Source organism: Schistocerca cancellata, chromosome 9, assembly GCF_023864275.1.
Source record: "Schistocerca cancellata isolate TAMUIC-IGC-003103 chromosome 9, iqSchCanc2.1, whole genome shotgun sequence".
NCBI classification, from domain to species: domain Eukaryota; kingdom Metazoa; phylum Arthropoda; class Insecta; order Orthoptera; family Acrididae; genus Schistocerca; species Schistocerca cancellata.
In genome coordinates, this window is record NC_064634.1 from 496,564,722 (window position 1) to 496,590,530 (window position 25,809).

The following is a 25,809-nucleotide window of genomic DNA, read 5'->3' on the forward strand; positions in this document are numbered from 1 at the left end:
TTATTTTTTTATTCGTATAGTATCTGATTCTGGTATCTGTTCCTCGGAACAGGTTTGCTATTTTATATGACAGTTTTCCTACAAGTGGCAAGCTTACATATTTTTCTTTTGGCTTTGTTCTGGTATTCTTTAATGCTGTTTTGTTATTGTATTTGGTTATGTGGGGATTTATATTAGAGTTTAGTTCTGTGGTGTCACCGCCAGACACCACACTTGCTAGGTGGTAGCTTTAAATCGGCCGCGGTCCAGTAGTAGATGTCGGACCCGCGTGTCGCCACTGTCAGTACTTGCAGACCTAGCGCCACCACATGGCAGGTCTAGAGAGGCGGACTAGCACTCGCCCCAGTTGTACGACGACTTTGCTAGCGACTACACTGACGAAGCCTTTCTCTCAGTTGCCGAGAGACAGTTAGAATAGCCTTCAGCTCAGTCCATGACTACGACCTGGCAAGGCGCCATTAACCATATCTGGAGAGAGTCTAATTTGTATAGTCAAGAGCGATGTACCACAAGGATGCATTAAAGTTGAGTATTAACCGACGATACGTACTTTTCTTTAGTGCCTTCTAAAGTATCCTGTTCCAGACTTCACGCCAGTCGGTGTGAGTTGACGCGTGCCCCTCGGAAACCTCACCCTGTGTCTAGACTGTCTGGTCTAGACACAACAAGTTCATCTATTAATTTTGGATTATAACCATTATTGTAAGCAATTGCTTTGATGGTGTTTAGTTCTTCTATTTGCTCAGCTGGTTCTAGTGGTATTTTGTGCATTCTTTTCAGCATTGCTCTGTATGAAGCCATCTTATGTTTATCCGGGTGGCACGATCATTTATTAATTGTGTTATCTGTGTATGTTGGTTTCCTGTATACTTGAAATTTATGTTTGTTGTTGGAGCTACTTATGCAGAGATCCAGAAAATTTAAACCTACTTCTGTTTGGTGTTCTACAGTGAAGATGGTGTTCTGATGCATTTTATTCATTTCTTTTGCAAGGTTATCAATTTCTTCTGCTGTGCCGTCAAATAAGATTATTATATCATCAACATACCTTTTGTAATAAATTATCTTGTTTACTATCTGGGGGTTTTCTTTAAAAAATTTACATTCTAAGTTATTGATGAAAATATCAGCAAGCAAAGTGGCAAGGCACAGGCCAGCCTCAGCATCCAAACTGCTGTCGATATTGTACCACTGTAGAAACTGAAGATACATGTAATTTGCCAGCTGAAGATGGGTGCAAACCCGAAATGCATATTGACATATATAAAACGCATTAAAAAAAGTGGCTGGTCACTGTCTGTTTATAGTAAAATCGTTTCTGAGCTTTCTCCGTGAGCGGAGAGGAAGTGTCTCCAGTGCGCCATTTTATGGACAATAGAGAGGCACCTAGACTCTGACTTGTTGTCGAGTAGATGTACAATCGCTTCTCTGTGAGCTGTATACTCGTCATTCTGAAAACACGTCGGGGAAATTAAGAAGCTCTAAGAGCAATTGGACATTTGAAGTGCCCTTTAATCTCGCGTGTAGTGTTTCTTTGTCTGACCAGTGGGCGAGCAGCTGATACAACTCGCACATCTTACGGCGCCACAGCAGTTCACAGAGAGAACTGTCACGGACTATATAAGTCCAGGCGAGTGGGCAGGTTCCAGAGCTGCAGCGAGCGTCTGCCGACGGCGGTGGAGTCGCAGTCAGACTGTCAGAAGCTTTCACTGTCGCTTTGGCAATGGTGATACCGCACCTCGGCAGAATATAAGGCCTTAATCCAATAAATGCACTGAGTTCCATGCCATTGCGCTGTATTAGAAAGCTGTCATATTCATTTGGGAGTTGGGTACTTTTCTTGCTTCTTTGACAGTATTTAGTCAGATCGTGTTGCGCAAGGGCGACAAGTTCAGTACGAATTAATAACAGGTCAAAATCAGAGAGGTAGTAAAGCGTAGGGGACATTATCGTCAGTCGAAACTTTTAATTGAATCAAAAAAGTGATTTTGACAGTAAATTTTGTACATATTCATATAACAATTCTTTTGTCTCTTTACAATTTCCCACTACGCCCTTCTACGTTCCAGGCAGCTCCCTTCAGCCATTGAGAGGCTGTCAGTTCCTGCAGCTGGCAATAAATGCGACAAGTTCAGGAGTAGAAGGAAGTTGAGAAAGCCAAGTCAGAAAAGGAAAGACGTCCCACTGAAAAGAGAAAAGTAGGTGGAAATTAGAGACCAAAAATTTGCACTCTTTCACATCAGTAATAGTAAGTGGAAAAACGATAAAGCATAGTGAACACTTCGATTTTATATCACGTAAATTATAAAGACGTCGGGGTTATGGAAGTTTGTTGCGATTATAGTTGTTACATCAATTGCTTGACACATGTGTTTCCCAAATTTTGGGACAAGTACTTCTGAAATGAAATTTGTTAGATCTTGCGCTATAGCGATGAACGAGGGACATTTCATAAGTAATGCACTGGGTGGTACTACTGTGGACTGTTTGATGCAGCAACAATGAAAACTGCGTCAGATGTAGTTGGGAGAGCGTTTCTGTTTTTTCGCCATGTACTCTTGTAAGAGGTCCATGACTAAGGAATTTATTGCTAGCGCACTCGAGAAGATGTAATTTCGATGGACTGATCGCGCGCTGCCTGCGATATGTAAGCTATAAGAGAATCTCAGACCAGAGAGCAGTGTTGGCTGCAGTAAGAGCAGTGTTAGTAGGAGTAAGCAGTAGTTAGCAGTCGTGTATGTGGAGTTGGTTGGGACGGTCGTGGGGACCGATGGCGGTGCCTGAGCGATATACACTCCTGGAAATGGAAAAAAGAACACATTGACACCGGTGTGTCAGACCCACCATACTTGCTCCGGACACTGCGAGAGGGCTGTACAAGCAATGATCACACGCACGGCACAGCGGACACACCAGGAACCGCGGTGTTGGCCGTCGAATGGCGCTAGCTGCGCAGCATTTGTGCACCGCCGCCGTCAGTGTCAGCCAGTTTGCCGTGGCATACGGAGCTCCATCGCAGTCTTTAACACTGGTAGCATGCCACGACAGCGTGGACGTGAACCGTATGTGCAGTTGACGGACTTTGAGCGAGGGCGTATAGTGGGCATGCGGGAGGCCGGGTGGACGTACCGCCGAATTGCTCAACACGTGGGGCGTGAGGTCTCCACAGTACATCGATGTTGTCGCCAGTGGTCGGCGGAAGGTGCACGTGCCCGTCGACCTGGGACCGGACCGCAGCGACGCACGGATGCACGCCAAGACCGTAGGATCCTACGCAGTGCCGTAGGGGACCGCACCGCCACTTCCCAGCACACCGCACACCGTTAGGCCGTCTTCCGCTCACGCCCCAACATCGTGCAGCCCGCCTCCAGTGGTGTCGCGACAGGCGTGAATGGAGGGACGAATGGAGACGTGTCGTCTTCAGCGATGAGAGTCGCTTCTGCCTTGGTGCCAATGATGGTCGTATGCGTGTTTGGCGCCGTGCAGGTGAGCGCCACAATCAGGACTGCATACGACCGAGGCACACAGGGCCAACACCCGGCATCATGGTGTGGGGAGCGATCTCCTACACTGGCCGTACACCACTGGTGATCGTCGAGGGGACACTGAATAGTGCACGGTACATCCAAACCGTCATCGAACCCATCGTTCTACCATTCCTAGACCGGCAAGGGAACTTGCTGTTCCAACAGGACAATGCACGTCCGCATGTATCCCGTGTCACCCAACGTGCTCTAGAAGGTGTAAGTCAACTACCCTGGCCAGCAAGATCTCCGGACCTGTCCCCCATTGAGCATGTTTGGTACTGGATGAAGCGTCGTCTCACGCGGTCTGCACGTCCAGCACGAACGCTGGTCCAACTCAGGCGCCAGGTGGAAATGGCATGGCAAGCCGTTCCACAGGACTACATCCAGCATCTCTACGATCGTCTCCATGGGAGAATAGCAGCCTGCATTGCTGCGAAAGGTGGATATACACTGTACTAGTGCCGACATTGTGCATGCTCTGTTGCCTGTGTCTATGTGGCTGTGGTTCTGTCAGTGTAATCATGTGATGTATCTGACCCCAGGAATGTGTCAATAAAGTTTCCCCTTCCTGGGACAATGAATTCACGGTGTTCTTATTTCAATTTCCAGGAGTGTTGTATAAGGTAAAAGCAGCGATGCGCATATGTAGTTTCTTAAACTAAATTTGTAGTATTGTTATTTCAAGTCCCATGTAAATGTTTCAAAAATATTTTAATAATAATCTTTTTTATATAATTAACTTTTTGACAAACATTCATCTGAATTTAAAGAATTTGCTAATTTCTCCAATCCATGGACATCCCGATTATCGGAAGGAAACATCAGTTGTTTCTCCTTATACATGACAAATCTAGCGGACAGCATTGCACTGGGCTGTGCCAGAAAAATTTCATATAGGAGCAGATATATACGCGTTGTCCGGCGACTTCATTGAGGGAAGAATTTTCAATTTATTCAGGGCCATGACTCAGCACTGCTGACGTCCAAATTTGCCAGTTTAGATTCACAGTCATTTAATTATTGAAGGGTTATACGTGAGCCACAATTTTATTGAGAGATTAGTCACACGTTATTATTGCGAGGTGTCCGCCCCAGTAGCTGAGTGGTCAGCGTGACGGATTGCCGTCCTCCGGGCCCGGGTTCGATTCCCGGCTGGGTCGGAGATTTTCTCCGCTCAGGGACTGGGTGTTGTGTTGTGTTCATCATCATTTCATCCCCATCCGGCGTGCAGGTCGCCCAATGTGGCGCCGAATGTAATAAGACCTGCGCCAAGGCGGCCGGACCTGCCCCGCGAGGGGCCTCCCGGCCAATGACGCCAAACGCTCATCATCATCATTGCGAGGTTACGGAATAATAAACTGTTGGGAGGTTACACTAAAATGTGAATGATATACATATTTTTACTGTTGGGAGTTTACACCCTAATATAAAATTGGCGAAAGGCAGAAATGAACCGTGCAGGGGTCTCGGCTACTGTGGCTATGGAAGACCAGACGTGGTACATCAAGATCGAACCTTAACGCTGTAAAAACCCGACAGAAATACGCAGTGCGTTAAACGAAGTTTGTGGTGAGTTTACAGTGGACTGTGGCACAGTTTCACGTTAGGTTAATCGTTCTCGTGATGTTCGTATGAGCATAGCTATAATCCAAAAGCCGAAAGGCCAAAAACGTGAAGAAGTGAACGAAGTGTGCAACTTGTGCAAATGCTATTGAACAAGATCAAAGTGCAGCTTGTGAAGAACCATCTGAAGGCACGTCAATTCCCCCTACATCAGTATTCCGTATTCTGGCAAATGGTTTGAAGGAGAGAACACTTTCGGCGAGATGGGTCCCACACTATTTTGCTGCTGAAGAGAAACAGAAACGCCTGACATTGCAGCCTTGCTCAAACAACGATACGATCTTAAAGGTCAGGGATTCTTGTGTCGAATTGTCACTATTGATGAAACGTGGATTAGAGGCTTTGAACCAGAGTTGAAATCACAATTAAATGAGTGGAGAGCTTGAAATTTTTTGCGTCCGAAAGAATTTCGATGCGCTCAATCAAAGTTCAAGCAAATGATAATTTTTGCTTAAAATCAGCTAGGAACCATCATTATCATACATAGAATTCCATGTAGGACAAGTGTCACAGCAGTGTATTATTATAACTTCATGCAAAATGTGCGCAGAAAAATGCACGAAACCCTACCTCAGTTGCTCGAGGCTGGGCAACTCATTTTCCACTACAATGCCTGCCTGCACATCGGTAATGTTGTAGCTCGGAAACTGCGCGAATACGGATGGGAACTGTTGCCGCATCCTCCCTACAGCCCGGATATGAGTCCCCGAGACTTTGACTTGTTGCCGTTATTGAAAAAAAACCCTATGGGTATACGTTGTTATATTTCCCCGGAAGAGGTTTCTATCACAGCTACGCGACCCATTCGACAGGCGAACAAACGTGGTGTCCTGGATGGAATAATAGAGCTTCCGGTACGTTGCGATTTAGTCATACAGAATCAGGGGGACTATACTGAAAGACTGTAAAGAGATATTGAAAAGTAAATAATAAATAAATGTGTAAATAAAAAATGTGTGCATTATTTAAGAAATTTCCTTCGTATTTAGCACTGATTTAAAAAAAATAACATTGTTATGTTAAAATATTTTATGTACAGGGAGTAGCAAAAAGAATCGTCCGATTCGGCACGTCTATATTTCTGAAACTAATAAACATATACAATGAATTTAGTTTTTTGATGAACGGAAAACTCAAAAAGTTTTTTTCCATACCTTTTCATAGGTGTTCAATGTGTCCCCCTTGAGATGCACGGCATATGTGAATGCTCTATTAAAATTGTTCTCACAATGCAGCGAGCATGTCTTGAGTTACAGCTTCCACAGCTGCTGTTATGCGATGTCCCAGTTCATTCGTTGTTGTTGGTAATGTAGGCACATATAGAGAGTCTTTTATGAACCACTACAAGAAATAATCACATACTGTCACGTCCAGTGACCTTGGAGGCCAGCAATGTAAGACTGAATCATTTGATCCAGTGCGTTCGATCCACCATTCAGTAAACCTTTTAAAACTTCCCGCACTTCCAGATGCCAGTGTGACGGTGCCACATACTGTTGGTAAATGAGGTCGATCGAATCATTCTCCAACTGAGGGAAAATAAAGTTTTCAAGCTTATCAAGACATGTGGTTCCTGTAACAGTGTTCTAGGCACAGAAAAAAGGACCATACACGTTTCCCGTGAAACTGCACAAAACAAATTAAATTTTGGAGAGTCCCGTCATGTTGTATAACTTCATGTAGTTGTTCCGTACCCCATATTATCACATTATGACTGTTCACCTTTCCATTTAAATGGAATGTTGCTTCGTCACTAAACACTAAGCGTGGAAGAAAACTGTCACCTTCCATCTTGCCAAGAACGAAATTACAGAACTCCGCACGTTGTTGTTTGTCACCTACACGAAGCGCAATACAGTAGCTGAATTTTGTATTGTTTCCTGTGTAAACAGTGACGCAATACACGCCAGACGGACGTCGGAGGCATGTTGAGGTGTCGAGCTGCACGGCGAACGGATTTCTGCGGACCCCTTGCGAAACTGTGGCGGATGCGTTCGGCGTTGTGTCAGACACTCGGGGACGGCCCTGCGATTTGCCGTTACACAGACAACCTGTTTCTCGGAACTGTCCATACCATCGTCTAATGCTCTGTGCTGTAGGAGGATCCACACCATACCTCGTACGAAAGTCACGCTGAACAGTTATTACTCACCCGCACTGCGCAAAACGTAGAACACAAAACGCTCTCGGTTGTCCCGAAACCATTTTTACTAGAACCGAGGAGTGCGTACATTGCTGCTACTAACAGCACATTGTTCACGCATGTATCTCAAATAACATAATAGTAACATAATAGTTCTGATTTTTTAAAAATCAGATGATTGTTTTTGATACTCCCTGTATTATCGTTATTATTTTTATCAAAATTCCAGGCGAGTGCGTGTAACTGCAGGTCGTATTTGCAGGCGGAAAACGCTACAGATATCTGAGATTCTGCACTGGCCAACACTTAAAACGTAAATGTTAGTTGTTCCACGGAACGCTACTCCCTAGGCTTCAAGGCCAAGAATTAAGTGTTGGATCTAAGAATATGGAACAGCCCCATACGAATCGCTGTCACAGGGACAGCGTAGCCGAAATTATAGTGTTTCCAGTCTACAGAGAAACGTTTAAATAATCATTCTTCCCGCACTCCGTACCTAAATGGGACGGGAACCTAACACTACTAAATACGGAAATACATGTAGAAGTACACTACTGACCATTAAAATTGCTTCACCACGAAGATGACGTGCTACAGACACGAAATTTAACCGACAGGAAGAAGATGCTTTGATATGCAAATTATTAGCTTTTCTCTCACACACAAACAGCAGTTGACCGGCGTTGCCTGGGAAACGTTGTTGTGATGCCTCGTGTAAGGAGGAGAAATGCGTACCAACACGTTTCGCCGGCCGCGGTGGTCTAGCGGTTCTGGCGCTGCAGTCCGGAACCGCGGGACTGCTACGGTCGCAGGTTCGAATCCTGCCTCGGGCATGGGTGTGTGTGATGTCCTTAGGTTAGTTAGGTTTAAGTAGTTCTAAGTTCTAGGGGACTTATGACCTAAGATGTTGAGTCCCATAGTGCTCAGAGCCATTTTTGAACCATCACGTTTCCGACTTTGATAAAGGTCGGATTATAGCCTATCGCAATTGCTGTTTATCGTATCGCGACAGTGCTGCTCGCGTTGGTCGAGATCCAATGACTGTTAGCAGAATAAGGTCGGTGGGGTAAGGAGGGTAACACGGAACGCCGTGCTGGATCCCAACGGCCTCGTATCACAAGCAGTGGAGATGACAGGCATCTTATCTGAATGGCTCTAACGCATCGTGCAGCGACGCCTCGATCCCTGAATCAACAGATGGGGACGTTTGTAAGACAACAACCACCTACACAGTTCGACGACGTTTTCAGCACCATGGACCATCACCTCGGAGACCGCGGCTGCGGTTACCATTGACGCTGCACCACAGACAGGAGCGCCTGCGATGGTGTACTCAACGACGAACCAGCGTGCACGAATGGCAAAACGTCATTTTTTCGGATGAATCCAGGTTCTGTTTACAGCATCACGATTGTAGAATCCATGTTTGGCGACATCGCGGTGAACGCACATTGGAAGCGTGTATTCGTCATCGCCATACTGGCGTATCACCCGGCGTGATGGTATGGGGTGGCATTGGTTACACGTCTCGGTCACCTCTTGTTCTCATTGACGGCACTTTGAACAGTGGACATTACATTTCAGATGTTTTACGACCCATTCATTCGATCCCTGCGAAACCGTACATTTCAGCAGGATAATGCATGACCGCATGTTGCAGGTCCTGTACGGGCCTTTCTGGATACAGAAAATGTTCGACTACTGCCTTGGCCAGCACATTCTCCAGATCTCTCACCAACTGAAAACGTCTGGTCAATGGTGGCCGCGGAACTGGCTCGTCACAATACGCTAGTCACTACTCTTGATGAACTGTGGTAGCGCGTTGAAGCTGGATGGGCAGCTGTACCTGTACACGCCATCCAAGCTCTGTTTGGCTCAATGCCCAGGCGTATCAAGGGTACGGCCAGAGGTGGTTGTTCTGGGTACTGATTTCTCAGGATCTATGCACCCAAATTGCGTGAAAATGTAATCTCATGTCAGTTCTAGTATAATATATTTGTCCGATGAATACCCGTTTATCATCTGCATTTCTTCTTGGTGTAGCATTTTTAACGGCCAGTAGTGTAGATTGTTGAGTACGTGACGCTCCGATGACGTCGACGATCGTTATGACGGCAGCGGCGGTGACTCTGATGACAGCGGTGAGGATGACGGCGGTGACATAAGAGGAGGTCGTGTGAACGGGCCCAGGGTGTAACAGGGACCAGTGGCAGTGGATGGAGGCGCTGCGCCGGCTCAGATCCCGAAACGGGCGGCTCCAGGGAGGATGCGGTCGTCGGAGAAAGTGAGAGCGTCCTCGCCACGAGCAGGTGGCCGTGGTCAGCTCCGCGCGCTGACCGCAACCTTCTCCAGCCCGAGCCTCCAGCCTCCAGCAGCGTCCAGCCTCCAGCGCCCAGGGACGGCCGGCCTTCCAGGCCCTCCTCCTGATAGGTCACGGCGCGCACCGTCCGACACCGCACGCACGCTGCTGATTGGCTGTCCGCCCCTTGTACGGTAGCGGCACTGCGTAAATGACAGGGAAGCTAGTGGAGTTGCCTCGTTCCTCCAAAGTGGAACTCTTACGCACAGGGCCACACGAGCGTTTCTCCTGTTGCGCCTCGGTCACGTTGGAACGCCAAGTTCATCGCCACTACGAAGGCTGGTACACATGACGACACTAAGTTGCGAAACCATGTTTGGAAACTGTATAACGGCCAAGGCAGCCGATAAAATATCGATGTATTGATATTTCCTTAAAAGCCTCTAAATATTTTGGAGACACTTTTTCCTCTGATATGTTGTTGTTGTGGTCTTCAGTCCTGAGACTGGTTTGATGCAGCTCTCCATGCTACTCTATCCTGTGCAAGCTTCTTCATCTCCCAGTACCTACTGCAACCTACATCCTTCTGAATCTGCTTAGTGTATTCATCTCTTGGTCTCCCCCTACGATTTTTACCCTCCACGCTGCCCTCCAATACTAAATTGGTGATCCCTTGATGCCTCAGGTATTGAATAGAATTGGGGAGAAGAGGAGTTTGTGGCACAACTTGACAAGAAGAAGGGACCGGTTGGTAGGACATGTCCTGAGGCATCAAGGGATCACCAATTTAGTATTGGAGGGGAGCGTGGAGGGTAAAAATCGTAGAGGGAGACTAAGAGATGAATACACTAAACAGATTCAGAAGGATATAGGCTGCATTACGTACTGGGAGATGAAGAAGCTTGCACAGGATAGGGTAGCATGGAGAGCTACATCAAAGCAGTCTCAGGACTGAAGACAACAACAACAACATTAAATTTATTTTAAAATTTTTGGTTAATATTTGAAGTTCTCCTTTGAAATTGCAGTAGAACACAATTTTATTTCCGCTGTGTTATCTTAATACTTTTTGAAATTTCATGATGTAAAATGTTTTTCTCTGGCCGTGTGAAGGAAGTATATGTGGCTCAAAAGAAGAAGTCCGATTGTACTCGGGAGTGGCGGTGTGACTGCAATAAAATGATTTCCGATTTGAAGTAATAGCACATCAGCTGCGTTTAGAAACAATTTCTAACGCAACTAGTGTGCTACTACATCACATCGGTATGCTTAAAAAACAGTTGCTGAAAATAGTGGACAGAAATCTAAATGACAAGACTCGTCTTTACAGCTCGCAGGGCTGCCAACAGTAACAGCAACATCTAGCTTCATTACGCAATTTTGACTCTACAATGCGCTGCCAGAAATGAAAAACAGTGAAGTCGACATGAAGCGTTCCCTACAAATCCGATGTGTGACGGAACGGAACGACAGACCAATCGGACACCTTCTGTTGTGCCAGTTACGTGCAATTACCATTGTCACCAAAGTGGTTATCGCGAAACGTGAACGGTATCCTTTCAGTTCTTGCTCTAAGGGGAATAGGCAGGCTGCTACGTTGTTGATGTAAAGAATATCTAATAATAGAGCAGTATTTAAATATACAGCTCCGAAACCGCCAGTATATTTACAATGTGCAGCCGATATTTTTATAGAGTAGCCGTCTACGGAGCTGTGGCAACACTGTGGCGTTGCCATAGAGTTGTTTACAAACTCACGTTACGTTACTGGGCCGGCCGCGGTGGTCTAGCGGTTCTAGGCGCCCAGTCCGGAACCGCGCGACTGCTACGGTCGCAGGTTCGAATCCTGCCTCGGGCATGGATGTGTGTGATGTCCTTAGGTCAGTTAGGTTTAAGTAGTTCTAAGTTCTAGGGGACTGATGACCTCAGATGTTAAGTCCCATAGTGTTCAGAGCCATTTGAACCATTTTGTTACGTTACTGGCTGAAGCAGCTCCGCGAAGCGCTGCCGCGCCCATCCGTTGGCAACCTTCAGGGAGCGACTTACACGGAGTCAACTGTAACAGTTGTGCGTGATTAGAGTTTAGGCGTCGTCTCGTTAGCATGCCGACAACGCTAAATACGAGGAGGGGAACGGAGTAAACTATTCGCTTCTTAGACGTCAATACCAAGAGTAGATGCTTTTTCGGATTTTAATGATGTTTACGACAAAAACAAGCTGCTACGTATTGATGCGGTTGAGGCAGTCTTACACGACCTGGACACTGATTGGTAGCCAACATCTGAGATGAAGGGCAAAATTTATACCATTACAAATACATACACAAACGAATTACGAAAAATACAAGCATCTAAAATACTTGACTGTGGAACAGACATCATCTACTGTAGAGAAGAATGTGAATCCCCACTCGGCAAAACACGCAATTTTATCTGTAGTTTCAGTTTTGGCGAAAATACTTCCCGCATTATACCATTTTTCGTCCAGTCGCATTATGAACTATATTGAAACAAATTTTGAACGACTCTGGTGACATTCTCAGATGGTTGAAGTAACTTTATCGGTATTCCACTATATTTTTTTTTCAGTAAGGTCGCTGAGTAACCGAACTAACGTCATTCTTTAAATCCAATCGCGAAACCAAACACTTTTGATATTTCCTTTTTTATATATTAATTTCATGGCGAGAAATACACTGGTGTGCAAAATTGAAGGACGAAAGTAACTTTCGTGTGATATGTTACTAGCAAGTAACATCTGCATCTACATATACATCTACATTTATACTCCGCAAGCCACATGACGGTGTGAGGCGGAGGGTACCTTATCGGTTCTCTCTTCTATTCCAGTCTCGTGTTGTTTGTGGAAAGGAAGATTGTCGGTATGCTTCTGTGTGGGCTCTAATCTCTCTGATTTTATCCTCATGGTCTCTTCGCGAGATATACGTAGGAGGGAGCAATATCCTGCTTGACTCCTCGGTGAATGTATGTTCTCTAAACTTCAACAAAAACCCGTACTGAGCTACTGAGCGTCTCTCTTGCAGAGTCTTCCACTGGAGTTTAACTATCATCTCCATAACGCTTTCGCGATTACTAAACGATCCTGTAACGAAGCGCGCTGCTCTCCGTTGGATCTTCTCTATCTCATCAACCCTATCTGGTACGGATCCCACACCGGTGAGCAGTATTCAAGCAGTGGGCGAACAAGTATACTGTAACCTACTTCCTTTGTTTTCGGACTGCATTTCCTTAGGATTCTTCCAATGAATCTCAGTCTGGCATCTGCTTTACCGATTAATTTTATATGGTCGTTCGGTTTTAGATCACTCCTAATTCCTAGTCCCAGATAATTTATGGAATTAACTGCTTCCAGTTGCTGACCTGCTATACTGTAGCTAAATGATAAGGGATCTTTCTTTCTATGTATTTGCAGTACATTACACTTGTCTACATTGAGATTCAATTGCCATTCCCTGCACCATGTTCTATGAAACTTGGGCCATACATAGATATAACTTCTATAGTACAGAACAGAGGGTAACGGAAAGAAATACGAAATGAGATGAACAAAAACGACATTTTCATTAAAAGGCGGTAACGGCGGCGAAGTCACCACGGTTTGTAATAGTCTCCTGGGAATTACAAAAGGCGGGGCATGGTTCTTAATAGGGTGCGCGACCACCACAGACACCAGTGCGCGCTCTGAAACCTGATCCCTTGCTGTCTGGTGAGGACTTTTTGTGGCTGAGCGCTCTATTCGTCTAACAGCGCAGCTGAAAACTGCTGGACGGTGTCTCCCCAAAGAGCTGGATGGGATTTAATTTGTGGGAACCGTCAGGTTAACCGATTCGCCACATATCCTCTCGTTCCAAGAGCTATGTGGTCGTTCATTGTCATCCATAAAAATGACGACAGGGCCGAATGCGTACCTGAAAAGACGCACTGTCGCAAAAACTTTGACCGGTGAGTGTGCCACGTCGAAAAATCTGGAGGCCAGTTCGACCACGCAACTTTAGGCCCCCACCCTTTCCATCACCATAACAATAACACCAGGACTACCAAAACGACCGTTTTCGACAATGTTACTGGTTGCATTACCCTTTCCCACCTATGGCTTAGTATTTCAGCTTTACGCGTGTCATCCTCTGTTTCAATGCCTTCATCATCCCGGAGTGTCTGGATATGCTGTTTCGATCCACTTACTGATTTAACGTAAGACCAGACCAGAACTTCCGTCTTACGTTAAATCAGTAAGTGGATGATGAAGGCATTTAAACAGAGGATGACACGCGTAAAGCTGAAATACTAAACACCTTTTTCCAAAGCTGTTTCACAGAGCAAGACCGCGCTGCAGTTCCTTCTCTAAATCCTCGCACAAACGAAAAAATGGCTGACATCGAAATAAGTGTCCAAGGAATAGAAAAGCAACTGGAATCACTCAACAGAGGAAAGTCCACTGGACCTGACGGGATACCAATTCGATTCTACACAGAGTACGCGAAACAACTTGCCCCCCTTCTAACAGCCGTGTACCGCAAGTCTCTAGAGGAACGGAAGGTTCCAAATGATTGGAAAAGAGCACAGGTAGTCCCAGTCTTCAAGAAGGGTCGTCGAGCAGATGCGCTAAACTATAGACCTATATCTCTGACGTCGATCTGTTGTAGAATTTTAGAACATGTTTTTTGCTCGAGTATCATGTAGTTTTTGGAAAACCAGAATCTACTATGTAGGAATCAACGTGGATTCCGGAAACAGCGATCGTGAGAGACCCAACTCGCTTTATTTGTTCATGAGACCCAGAAAATATTAGATACAGGCTCCCAGGTAGATGCTGTTTTCCTTGACTTCCGGAAGGCGTTCGATACGGTTCCGCACTGTCGACTGATAAACAAAGTAAGAGCCTACGGAATATCAGACCAGCTGTGTGGCTGGTTTGAAGAGTTTTTAGCAAACAGAACACAGCATATTGTTATCAATGGATAGACGTCTACAGACGTTAAAGTAACCTCTGGCGTGCCACAGGGGAGTGTTATGGGACCATTGCTTTTCACAATATATATAAATGACCTAGTAGATAGTGTCGGAAGTTCCATGCGGCTTTTCGTGGATGATGCTGTAGTACACAGAGAAGTTGCAGCATTAGAAAATTGTAGCGAAATGCAGGAAGATCTGCAGCGGATAGGCACTTGGTGCAGGGAGTGGCAACTGACCCTTAACATAGACAAATGTAATGTATTGCGAATACATAGAAAGAAGGATCCTTTATTGTATGATTCTATGATAGCAGAACAAACACTGGTAGCAGTTACTTCTGCAAAATATCTGGGAGTATGCGTGCGGAACGATTTGAAGTGGAATGATCATATAAAATTAGTTGTTGGTAAGGCGGGTACCAGGTTGAGATTCATTGGGAGAGTCCTTAGAAAATGTAGTCTATCAACAAAGGAGGTGGCTTACAAAACACTCGTTCGACCTATACTAGAGTATTGCGCATCAGTGTGGGATCCGTACCAGATCGGGTTGACGGAGGAGATAGAGAAGATCCAAAGAAGAGCGGCGCGTTTCGTCACAGGGTTATTTGGTAACCGTGATAGCATTACGGAGATGTTTAACAAACTCAAGTGGCAGACTCTGCGAGGGAGGCGCTCTGCATCGCGGTGTAGCTTGCTCGCCAGGTTTCGAGAGAGTGCGTTTCTCAATGAGGTATCGAATATATTGCTTCCCCCTACTTATACCTCCCGAGGAGATCACGAATGTAAAATTAGAGAGATTAGAGCGCGCACGGGGGCTTTCAGACAGTCGTTCTTCCCGCGAACCATACGCGACTGGAACAGGAAAGGGAGGTAATGAAAGTGGCACGTAAAGTGTCCTCCGCCACACACCGTTGGGTGGCTTGCGGAGTATAAATGTAGATGTAGATGTAGATGTATCGCCATATGCGGGTACTAAGAGTACGAATAGTATTGTTAGAACATGGTAGCTGAGAGCAACAGTGAAAAAAAAAGAAAAAAAAAGAAACTGAGCAGTATCACTTATACATAGCAAGAACCAAACACAATTTAAGGACTTCCTACATTTATTGAGGCGAAGTTAACTGGACTCATGATTTATTTATTTGTCTATACTGGAGCACATTTCTTTGAAAAGTAACGGTCGCAACTCAAAGCTCTCACGACGCCATGTAATGCCCCACTTTTTTTTAATGTCATTAATATACGTTGGCAAACGTCCTTGTTGGTGCTTAACATCTGATGTATGTTCTGTACGTCGGTGAAGTTTCGAACCGTTCTGGCAGATGGCAGAGCCGTAGTACAGAGTCAAAATGACCTCTACACACAGTTCACGTTACAAGCAGCATGCTGTTATTGAATTCTTGTGTGCAGAAAAAGAAACCGTGGTGTACATCCATAAACGTTTGTGTGCAATGCGTGGAGATGCTGCAGATGGTGGGAGTACAGTTGGGCGATGGGTGAGGAAAGTTACAGCCTCAGGGAATGCAGGAACAGACCTCCATGATCAGCCACGCTCGGGACGTTCTGTCACAGCCACTGCTCCAGACATGCTCAATGGTGCGGATGCATCACAACTCGACAATTGGCTCCACAGTTGTCGGTCAGCATTGGAAGTGCGTCTGCAATCATCGAGACTCTAGGACATTCAAAGACGTCCTCATGATGGATTCCACGAATGCATCATCCACCATACAGTCCACACGTGGCACCCTCGTACTTCCGTCTCTTTGGGCAGTTCTAAGATTCTCTACGGGGAATCCACTTTGAAGATGACTCAGGCAGTGAAAACATGGCTACGGCTACAGGACAAGAGCTTTTACCAGCAGGGAATACATGCTCTTCCAAAACGTTGGAGTACGGCCATAGAACGTGATGGAGACTACGTAGAAAAATAGGACATGAACAAGACATGTTGATGTATATTGTCACCAAATTCTGACTCTTAACAATAAATATGTTCAGAGAATAAAGGTTGGGCGTTACTTATTGAACGAACCTCATACCCAGCACTAAGTTGAATGATAGAATGTTTTGAATACAGTAATAACCTTAAGCGCAAAGAAAAATTACCCTTTTAGTTAGCAGGAATTATCATATATTGTAAAGTACACAGGTTTCCAACGTTTTCTATGTGCATGAATTTTACATGTATGTTGTGAATGCAATTTTACCAGCTAAGTAAAAGAACGTAGCGGAGATACATCAACGGGAAAAAAACCTCATACAGCAGTAGCACATTTATTGTATCTGAGCTGTGGTAAAATTTGCTGTTTGAAGAGAGCGCCGCAGTGCGCAGTGTGAAGCAGTCGCCCTCCGTTTCTGGCGGTGGCGCCGCTGTGGCAATCGCAGCTTTGGTGTCTCCCTCTGGTGGAAAAGGGGAAAGGTTGCCTGTTCACGTGCTTTTAAGGAGCGCTATCAGCTCGGCGGTAGCTGAAGAGCAGCGTAATAAGCTGCTGCCAGTCCGCCCCCTTTAGGGGGAATCGAAACCCAATAACGGAAAAAAAACTCGGCGGTTGGTCAGTCGGAGTGAGTGTGGGTCAGTCTGTCAGTCTCGGCGAGTCTGGTCAGTTGGTCAGCCGGGTCAGTGTGAGGCAGTCAGTGTCTGTCTGTCGTCCGGAGTGCCAGTATGTGTTAGGCCACCAGTCTGCTCGAGTTTGTTCAGCCAGTGGTCATTGGTGGTTGGATCGATCGGTTGGTCGGTCGCGAACTCGGACATAAGGTGACTGGTCCGTCTTGAGCGTCGGCGCATGTGAGGTCGCCACGTGAGTCCAGTGGGCCGCGCCGTATAGCGAGGCGTAGTGGCTTCGCGGCCGACACGAGAGCAACAGGAGTCAACCACGACATCGGTCTGGCCGGGGCGAGCTGCGACGCCGTGAGACGGGAGACCGGCGCGCCTTCCTGCGGCCGTTGAAGCGGCTGGCAGCGGACGGTTCGGCAGAGCGTTGAGGGTGCTGCCTCAGGTCTTCGCCAGACATCGCAATTTACTAGACGTTAAGTGATTCAGGATATGTTGTTTCATTTACTTGTTAATTTCTACTTGTTTTCTTGGTCAGTCTCTCGGCCCCAGCTTGCTCGTCTGTCTCTCGTCCGCAATTGTTAGGCAGTTAGTGTGTCTCTGTCTGTCTGTCGGTCTGCCATACGTTAATAGCTGCCTCTGTCGTGTTTGTTGGATTCGGTGTTAACGAATTTATAGAATTAAGGGGCTCCGGAACGCCCTATACTTGCAATGTTAAAATAACGCTTATAAATTACATCTTTCCTCACAAAGTATTTGAGGTAGGAAGTTGAACTTTTTACAGATTATTTATTGGAATATGGGCTACAACTTAACACAGGGATTTTACAAAATTTTAGTTCAGTTATTAAAGATGACTTTTTTCAATTGTAATGAAAATTCACAACATTTTTTTGCAATTTTTTATTTATATATTCAAAAATATACAGTTTTTTGGAAAAAGGCTGTGTTAAATTATGCAGAAGGTACTGTGTAACATTTACTGAAAGTTTGAAACAAATATGTTTGGAAGATCCTTAGAAAACATGTAATTAGTATCAGAAAATAAAAGTTTTGGGAACCGAGCGACAAAGATTGGATTAACGTTTAGTGCATTCCAGGTCCATAGGATGGACCTGCAAACTCCTCCTCCAGCTTCCTCTTGTTCCTCCTCCTGTTTACTCTTGCTTGTATTTCTAGACTCTTTAAAGCCCTGTCTGCAGCCCGATGGCGTTCCTTGTCTAAAGCAAGCATCGCTCGTACCATGTTAGAACCTATCTTCATTCCCATATTTCTAAATACCTTGCACCTTACAATGTTGCCATCCTTCAGAGGATTTCTAATAACTTTACTTTTACTCATTATTATACTTCAACAAAACAGAGACTCAAGAAACAGAATTAATTACGAATATTTTCGAGATAACGACAGAGTAAACAAACATGAAACAATCGACAATCACACCAGCGATATATATTGAACCATCACAGGTTAGCCACAACACATACTTTATCTCACATCACTAAAATGTACCTGATGAACACGGACGTTAATAATAACACCATTTGACAGCAGTTTAACAGCGCCACAGTGGGTCACGCCCATGTAGAACACATTTCAAAAAAAATTTAAATATAGTTGTAGTCTTCGGAATTGAATAAATTATATATCTGTTAAAAGGTAATAGTCTGCAGATTCAGAAAACGCAAAAAAGTAAAAATTGAACTTTTCATGATTTTGAGCCTTTCCGGAGCCCCTTAAGGTGTAAAGGCCGAATTCCTGAAATATGTTTTTATCTTGCCTATCATCTTGAGAGGTGGTATATGTGTAATGTAGAGAATGTTTGTACATTTTATGTAAGACTGCATTTCATGGGTTTTTATTTAAATGGTCATTTTAGTATACAAAGTTGCCATCCTTCCACCGTAAGAATTCTTTTAAAAACAAGTTGCACTTTCGGTGGCAAATAATTTGTAATGTGAGTGTTTTGTACCATTTCCCATTTCTCCTACGGGGTGCATAGTTTATGTGTTTATGTGTTTCTGTGATTTGTTAAAATTTTTAAAGTTATCTGGTGTGTTGCAGATTTGCACCAGCAGTGTAGTGTTTCAGAAGTAGTTGTGAGCAGTCGTGACTACGGCCGTGTTAAAAGGGAGCGGCAAGGTTAAAAAAAAATTGTTATTTCTGCCTCTGAATAAATTGTAACTTGATATTTACATGGTGCTTTTTCATCAGTTACCCACTGGCAACTACTTCCACGCTCACATTGTGTGATTAAATGTGTTAATGTTCTTGATGAATCGCTAGTGAATAAAGTAAATTCTTAAGAAAAGGTTTTGAAAGTAAAATCACGGTTCATTACCTACTTTGCAATTTAGGTGTCACATTGTTACACCAGAATAACATCATAAGCTGTCCCAACTACATGGCTGCGGATATTTGGGCGTTACGGCGCCTGTGTTTGACGAAATAAAATATTTCTCCAATGAATTGGTTTTATTTGTTGTCATACTATGTAGTTTCCTAGACTACTTTTTTATGTTTTTATTTCTTGCCATACTATGTAGTTTCCTAGGCTACTTTTGGGTCACTCGTGTCACGTATGTGTTGAGTCAAAACCGAGCAATGGCTATGGAAGTTGCTATGAATGTAGCTTCGAAATGCGCGTTTGAACGGCATTGTTGCTTTTTCCAGTTCTGCCCCTCATTCATCGCAGACGGGTTTTCAACTTCGTTCAAAAGCGTGTGTGCCATTGTCTCTTCATCTGACTTCACTGCAAGTTGTCGGCACCGCCAAAGGCATTTTAACCTTATTCTCTCTACTGGGCCAAGCTTTCTGTCTTTGGTTTAATGGTGACTAGGTGGTTGACTGTGAACTTTATCCTCATTGTTTCATTGGTTACTCTTCATATTATGAAGTCGTGAAGTTGCGGAATAGCAGAAATCAGATTAGTGACAAATTTAACGTCGAAACTGGTGTCGCGAAATAGACGAAGTGAAGAAATTCTGTTAACTATGAAGCAAAATAACGTATGACAGACGGAGCAAGGAGATCATAAAAAGGCGAAGAGGCTATTGAGGAATAATTTCTCGAGAATGTGTGTTTGGGGGCACACATTGCATGCGAGTGAATCAAGGACTGTGGGAAAATGGTAAAGGACTGAGTCAAAGAGTTTGAAATGTGGTGCTACCGAAGGATGTTGAAAATTAGGTGGCTACAAGGTCACGCAATTCCAGCTGCAGGTTGCTTACTTAAGGTCTTTCAGGGGCAACATACATTTGACCTTTAGTATTTGATACTATTATTGACCGAATTTAAAAATTTAAAATCCTATCATAATTTTCTCATTAAGAGGATAATATTACGTTAAAGGTTTAACATAATTAGTATTAGACTTAAGAACTGTGAGGCAGTGTAGCCTGTGGCGCTCAAATTATTCAGACCATGTCCAGTATTTCAGAATGGGAGAGGTTATGTTAGCTACTAACAGTGCACGTTTTTTCATTTTTTTCGGCTGTCGAAAAAGTTATTAGAGACAACCACCCCCGTCCATAAAGTACCTAACTCTGTTATCTCTATCCGCGACACATTTTGGAGACTATATACATATATCTCACTCAATGAACCTGCAAAACTACATCATTGTAAGACACGGGGTTCAGGAGAAATGACCTCATAAATAGTGAGTTGTGTGAAAAACTTTTCCAAACGGAGCACAAGTTACGCCTTCTAGTGTTTGATAATCTTAGCGACTTCCAACAAACTTTACATATAAATCGAAACTTTTGCTCCCTGTAAAGATTTTTCATGTTTAAAATCAAGTATTGTGCACATTAAATTATTAGGTAGATAATGAGACGTTTGAAGCTGTTTTGTTATTGGGTTCTGTTCTTCAAAGAATCGAGAGTGGGGGATGGAGGTTACTGATAAGGGATGAGGAAGTTCTCATAGCAATAGCCGAGGAGAGGAACATGTGGGAGACACTGACAAGAAGAAGGGACAAGATCATAGGACAAGTACTAAGACTTGGGGGAATATCTTTCATGTTACTTGAGGGAGCTGCATAGGGTAAAAACTGCAGGGGTAGAGAGAGGTTGGAATACGTTCAACGAGTAACACAGGATGTTCGGTGTAAGTGCTACTCTGACATGAAGAGGTGGTCACAGAGGAGGAATTGATTGCGGCCGGCGTCAGAAAAGTCAGAGGACTGGTGACACAAAAGAAGTGTACCACGGGAGACGGTGCCGGTGGAAACTTGTCTCCGGAATCACATACTTATTCAAATACAGGCCATTCTGTCCTGTGATAGCCAACTGTCGTCAACACGAAAGGTTTGAAATTGTTATGTTCATTCTCAAATACTGGATAAAGAGAGCGAGGGTAATTTTTTAACGGTGAGTTATGCTGCCGCAAGAGATATAAACATCTTACTTTAATACTTGTCTTAATATTTTAAGCCTTTAACATTATCCCTCATAATTAAGGCTACTGGTGACTAACAGGTCATGGCAGCATTTTAAATTTTTAGAATCGGTCAGTTGAATGTAGTCAATTACAGTCATTGGAAAAGGAATGGACAAGGTACAGGGACACAGTACTAGAAGTGGCTAAAGAATGTCTTGGAACAGTAGTGTGTAAAAGTAGGATGAAGCAAACAGCTTGGTGGAATGATACAGTCAAGGCAGCCTGTAAAAGGAAAAAGAAGGCGTATCAAAAATGGCTACATACCAGAACCCAGGTAGACAGAGAAAGTTATGTTGAAGAAAGAAACAAAGCCAAACAGATAATTGCAGCATCCAAGAAGAAATCGTGGGAAGACTTTGGAAACAGGTTGGAGACTATGGGTCAAGCTGCTGGAAAACCATTCTGGAGTGTAATTAGCAGTCTTCGAAAGGGAGGTAAGAAGGAAATGACAAGTATTTTGGACAGGTCAGGAAAACTGCTGGTGAATCCTGTGGATGCCTTGGGCAGATGGAGGGAATATTTTGAAGAGTTGCTCAATGTAGGTGAAAATGCGATCAGTAATGTTTCAGATTTCGAGGTAGAATGGGATAGGAATGATGATGGAAATAGGATCACATTTGAGGAAGTGGAAAAAATGGTCAATAGATTGCAGTGCAATAAAGCGGCTGGGGTGGATGAAATTAAGTCGGAACTCATCAAATACAGTGGAATGTCAGGTCTTAAATGGCTACACAGGATAATTGAAATGGCCTGGGAGTCGGGACAGGTTCCATCAGACTGGACAAAAGCAGTAATCACACCAATCTTTAAACATGGAAACAGAAAAGATTGTAACAACTACAGAGGTATCTCTTTAATCAGCGTTGTGGGTAAAATCTTCTCAGGTATTGTTGAAAGGAAAGTGCGAGTATTAGTTGAGGACCAATTGGATGAAAATCAGTGTGGGTTTAGGCCTCTTAGAGGTTGTCAGGACCAGATCTTTAGCTTACGGCAAATAATGGAGAAGTGTTATGAGTGGAACAGGGAATTGTATCTATGCTTTATAGATCTAGAAGAGGCATATGACCGGGTTCCTAGGAGGAAGTTATTGTCTGTTCTACAAGATTACGGAATAGGAGGCAAACTTTTGCAAGCAATTAAAGGTCTTTACATGGATAGTCAGGCAGCAGTTAGAGTTGACGGTAAATTGAGTTCATGGTTCAGAGTAGTTTCAGGGGTAAGACAAGGCTGCAACCTGTCTCCACTGTTGTTCATATTATTTATGGATCATATGTTGAAAACAATAGACTGGCGGGGTGAGATTAAGATATGTGAACACAAAATAAGCAGTCTTGCATATGCGGATGACTTAGTTGTGATGGCAGATTCGATTGAAAGTTTGCAAAGTAATATTTCAGAGCTAGATGAGAAATGTAAGGACTATGGTATGAAGATTAGCATCTCCAAAACGAAAGTAATGTCAGTGGGAAAGAAATATAAACGGATTGAGTGCCAAATAGGAGGAACAAAGTTAGAACAGGTGGACGGTTTCAAGTACTTAGGATGCATATTCTCACAGGATGGCAACATAGTGAAAGAACTGGAAGCGAGGTGTAGCAAAGCTAATGCAGTGAGCGCTCAGCTACGATCTACTCTCTTCTGCAAGAAGGAAGTCAGTACCAAGACTAAGTTATCTGTGCACCGTTCAATCTTTCGACCAACTTTGTTGTATGGGAGCGAAAGCTGGGTGGATTCAGGTTACCTTATCAACAAGATTGAGGTTACGTATATGAAAGTAGCTAGGATGATTGCAGGTACTAGTAGATGGGAACAATGGCAGGAGGGTGTCCACAATGAAGAAATCAAAGAAAAACTGGGAATGAACTCTATAGATGTAGCAGTCAGGGCGAACAGGCTTAGATGGTGGGGTAATGTTACACGCATGGGAGAAGCAAGGTTACCCAAGAGACTCAAGGATTCAGCAGTAGAGGGTAGGAGTCGGGGCAGACCGAGGAGAAGGTACCTGGATTCGGTTAAGAATGATTTTGAAGTAATAGGTTTAACATCAGAAGAGGCACCAAAGTTAGCACTGAGTAGGGGATCATGGAGGAACTGTATAAGGGGGTCTATGCTCCAGACTGAACGCTGAAAGGCATAATCAGTCTTAAATGATGACGATGATGATGATGATGATGATGAGAATCGGTCAGTAATTACACGAAATACTGAAAATGAAGTTTTCGTTGCTCCTTGAAATTGTTAGCGCAGTGTTATGCAACTGGGACTGGTCATAGTAATACAGATCGTTCATTCGTCCTTCTGAATATTCGTGAACTTTTTCGAACACACGCGGGCGACCTCTGATTTATCCACTTGCAAGAGACACTCGCAGCTGTAACGAGCGCACGTTGTCGTCGATCCTGGAGTGCACCGGTGCCTTTAAATGTCTCCATTGCTACAAGACATGGAGGATTAAAGCCCGCGAGTGGGAGGGGAGGCCAAGCTGGCGCACCTCCATGAGCAAACAGTCGCTCGCCAAACGTAGAAAATGGGGAGATGCCCGCCCTTGTTCCTACACCAAGTCCTTCGTCTTGGTGCAAGGGTACCTTTCTATAACAGCAAGGATAATTTGTCGCCCACAAATTGATAAGAAACAGCATCTGTTAACAATTCCAATTAAGCGCATGGCTCTATCAATCTGTTACTCGTAATTCCGGCCCACACCTTGACATTAAAGCGAACCGTTATCTTGCTTCCACGATCTCCCTCAGGAATCTGCGTCTACCCAGACGGGCTTATACAGGGTGTTACAAAAAGGTACGGCCAAAATTTCAGGAAACATTCCTCAAACACAAAGAAAGAAAATATGTTATGTGGAAATGTGTCCGGAAACGCATACTTTCCATGTTACAGCTCATTTTATTACTTCTCTTCAAATCACATTAATCATGGAATGGAAACACACAGCAACAGAACGTACCAGTGTGACTTCAAACACTTTGTTACAAGAAATGTTCAAAATGTCCCCCGTTAGGGAGGATACATGCATTCGCCCTCCGTCGCGTGGAATCCCTGATGCGCTGATGCAGCCCTGGAGGATGGCGTATTGTATCGCAGCCGTCCACAATACGGGCACGCAGAGTCTATACATTTGGTACCGGGGTTGCGTAGACAAGAGCTTTCAAATGCCCCCATAAATGAGTCAAGAGGGTTGAGTTCAGGAGAGCGCGGAGGCCATGGAATTGGTCCGCCGCTACCAATCCATCGGTCACCGAATCTGTTGTTGAGAAGCGTACGAACACTTCGACTGAAATGTGCAGGAGCTCCATCGCGCATGAACCACATATTGTGTCGTACTTATAAAGGCACATGTTCTAGCAGCACAGGTAGAGTATCCCGTATGAAATCACGATAACGTGCTCCATTGAGCGTAGGTGGAAGAACGTGGGGCCCAATAAAGACATCACCAACAATGCCTGCCCAAACGTTCACAGAATATCTGTGTTGATGACGGGGTTGCACAATTGCGTGCGGATTCCCGTCAGCCCACACATGTTGATTGTGAAAATTTACGATTTGATCACGTTGGAATGAAGCCTCATCCGTAAAGAGAACATTTGCATTGAAATGAGGATTGACACATTGTTGGATGAACCATTCGCAGAAGTGAACCCGTGGGGGCCAATCAGCTGCTGATAGTGCCTGCACACGCTGTACATGGTACGGAAACAACTGGTTCTCCCGTAGCACTCTCCATACAGTGACGTGGTCAACGTTACCTTGTACAGCAGCAACTTCTCTGACGCTGACATTAGGGCTATCGTCAACTGCACGAAGAACTGCCTCGTCCATTGCAGGTGTCCTCGTCGTTCTAGGTCTTCCCCAGTGGCGAGTCATAGGCTGCAATGTTCCGTGTTCCCTAAGACGCCGATCAATTGCTTCGAACGTCTTCCTGTCGGGACGCCTTCGTTCTGGAAATTTGTCTCGATACAAACGTACCGCCCCACGGCTATTGCCCCGCGCTAATCCATACATCAAATGGGCATCTGCCACCTCCGCATTTTTAAACATTGCACTGACTACAAAACCACGATCGTGATGCACACTAACCTGTTGATGCGACGTACTGATGTGCTTAATGCTAGTACTGTAGAGCAATGAGTCGCATGTCACCACAAGCACCGAAGTCAACATTGCCTTCCTTGAATTGGGCCAACTGGCGGTGAATCGAGGAAGTACAGTACATACTAACGAAACTAAAATGAGCTCT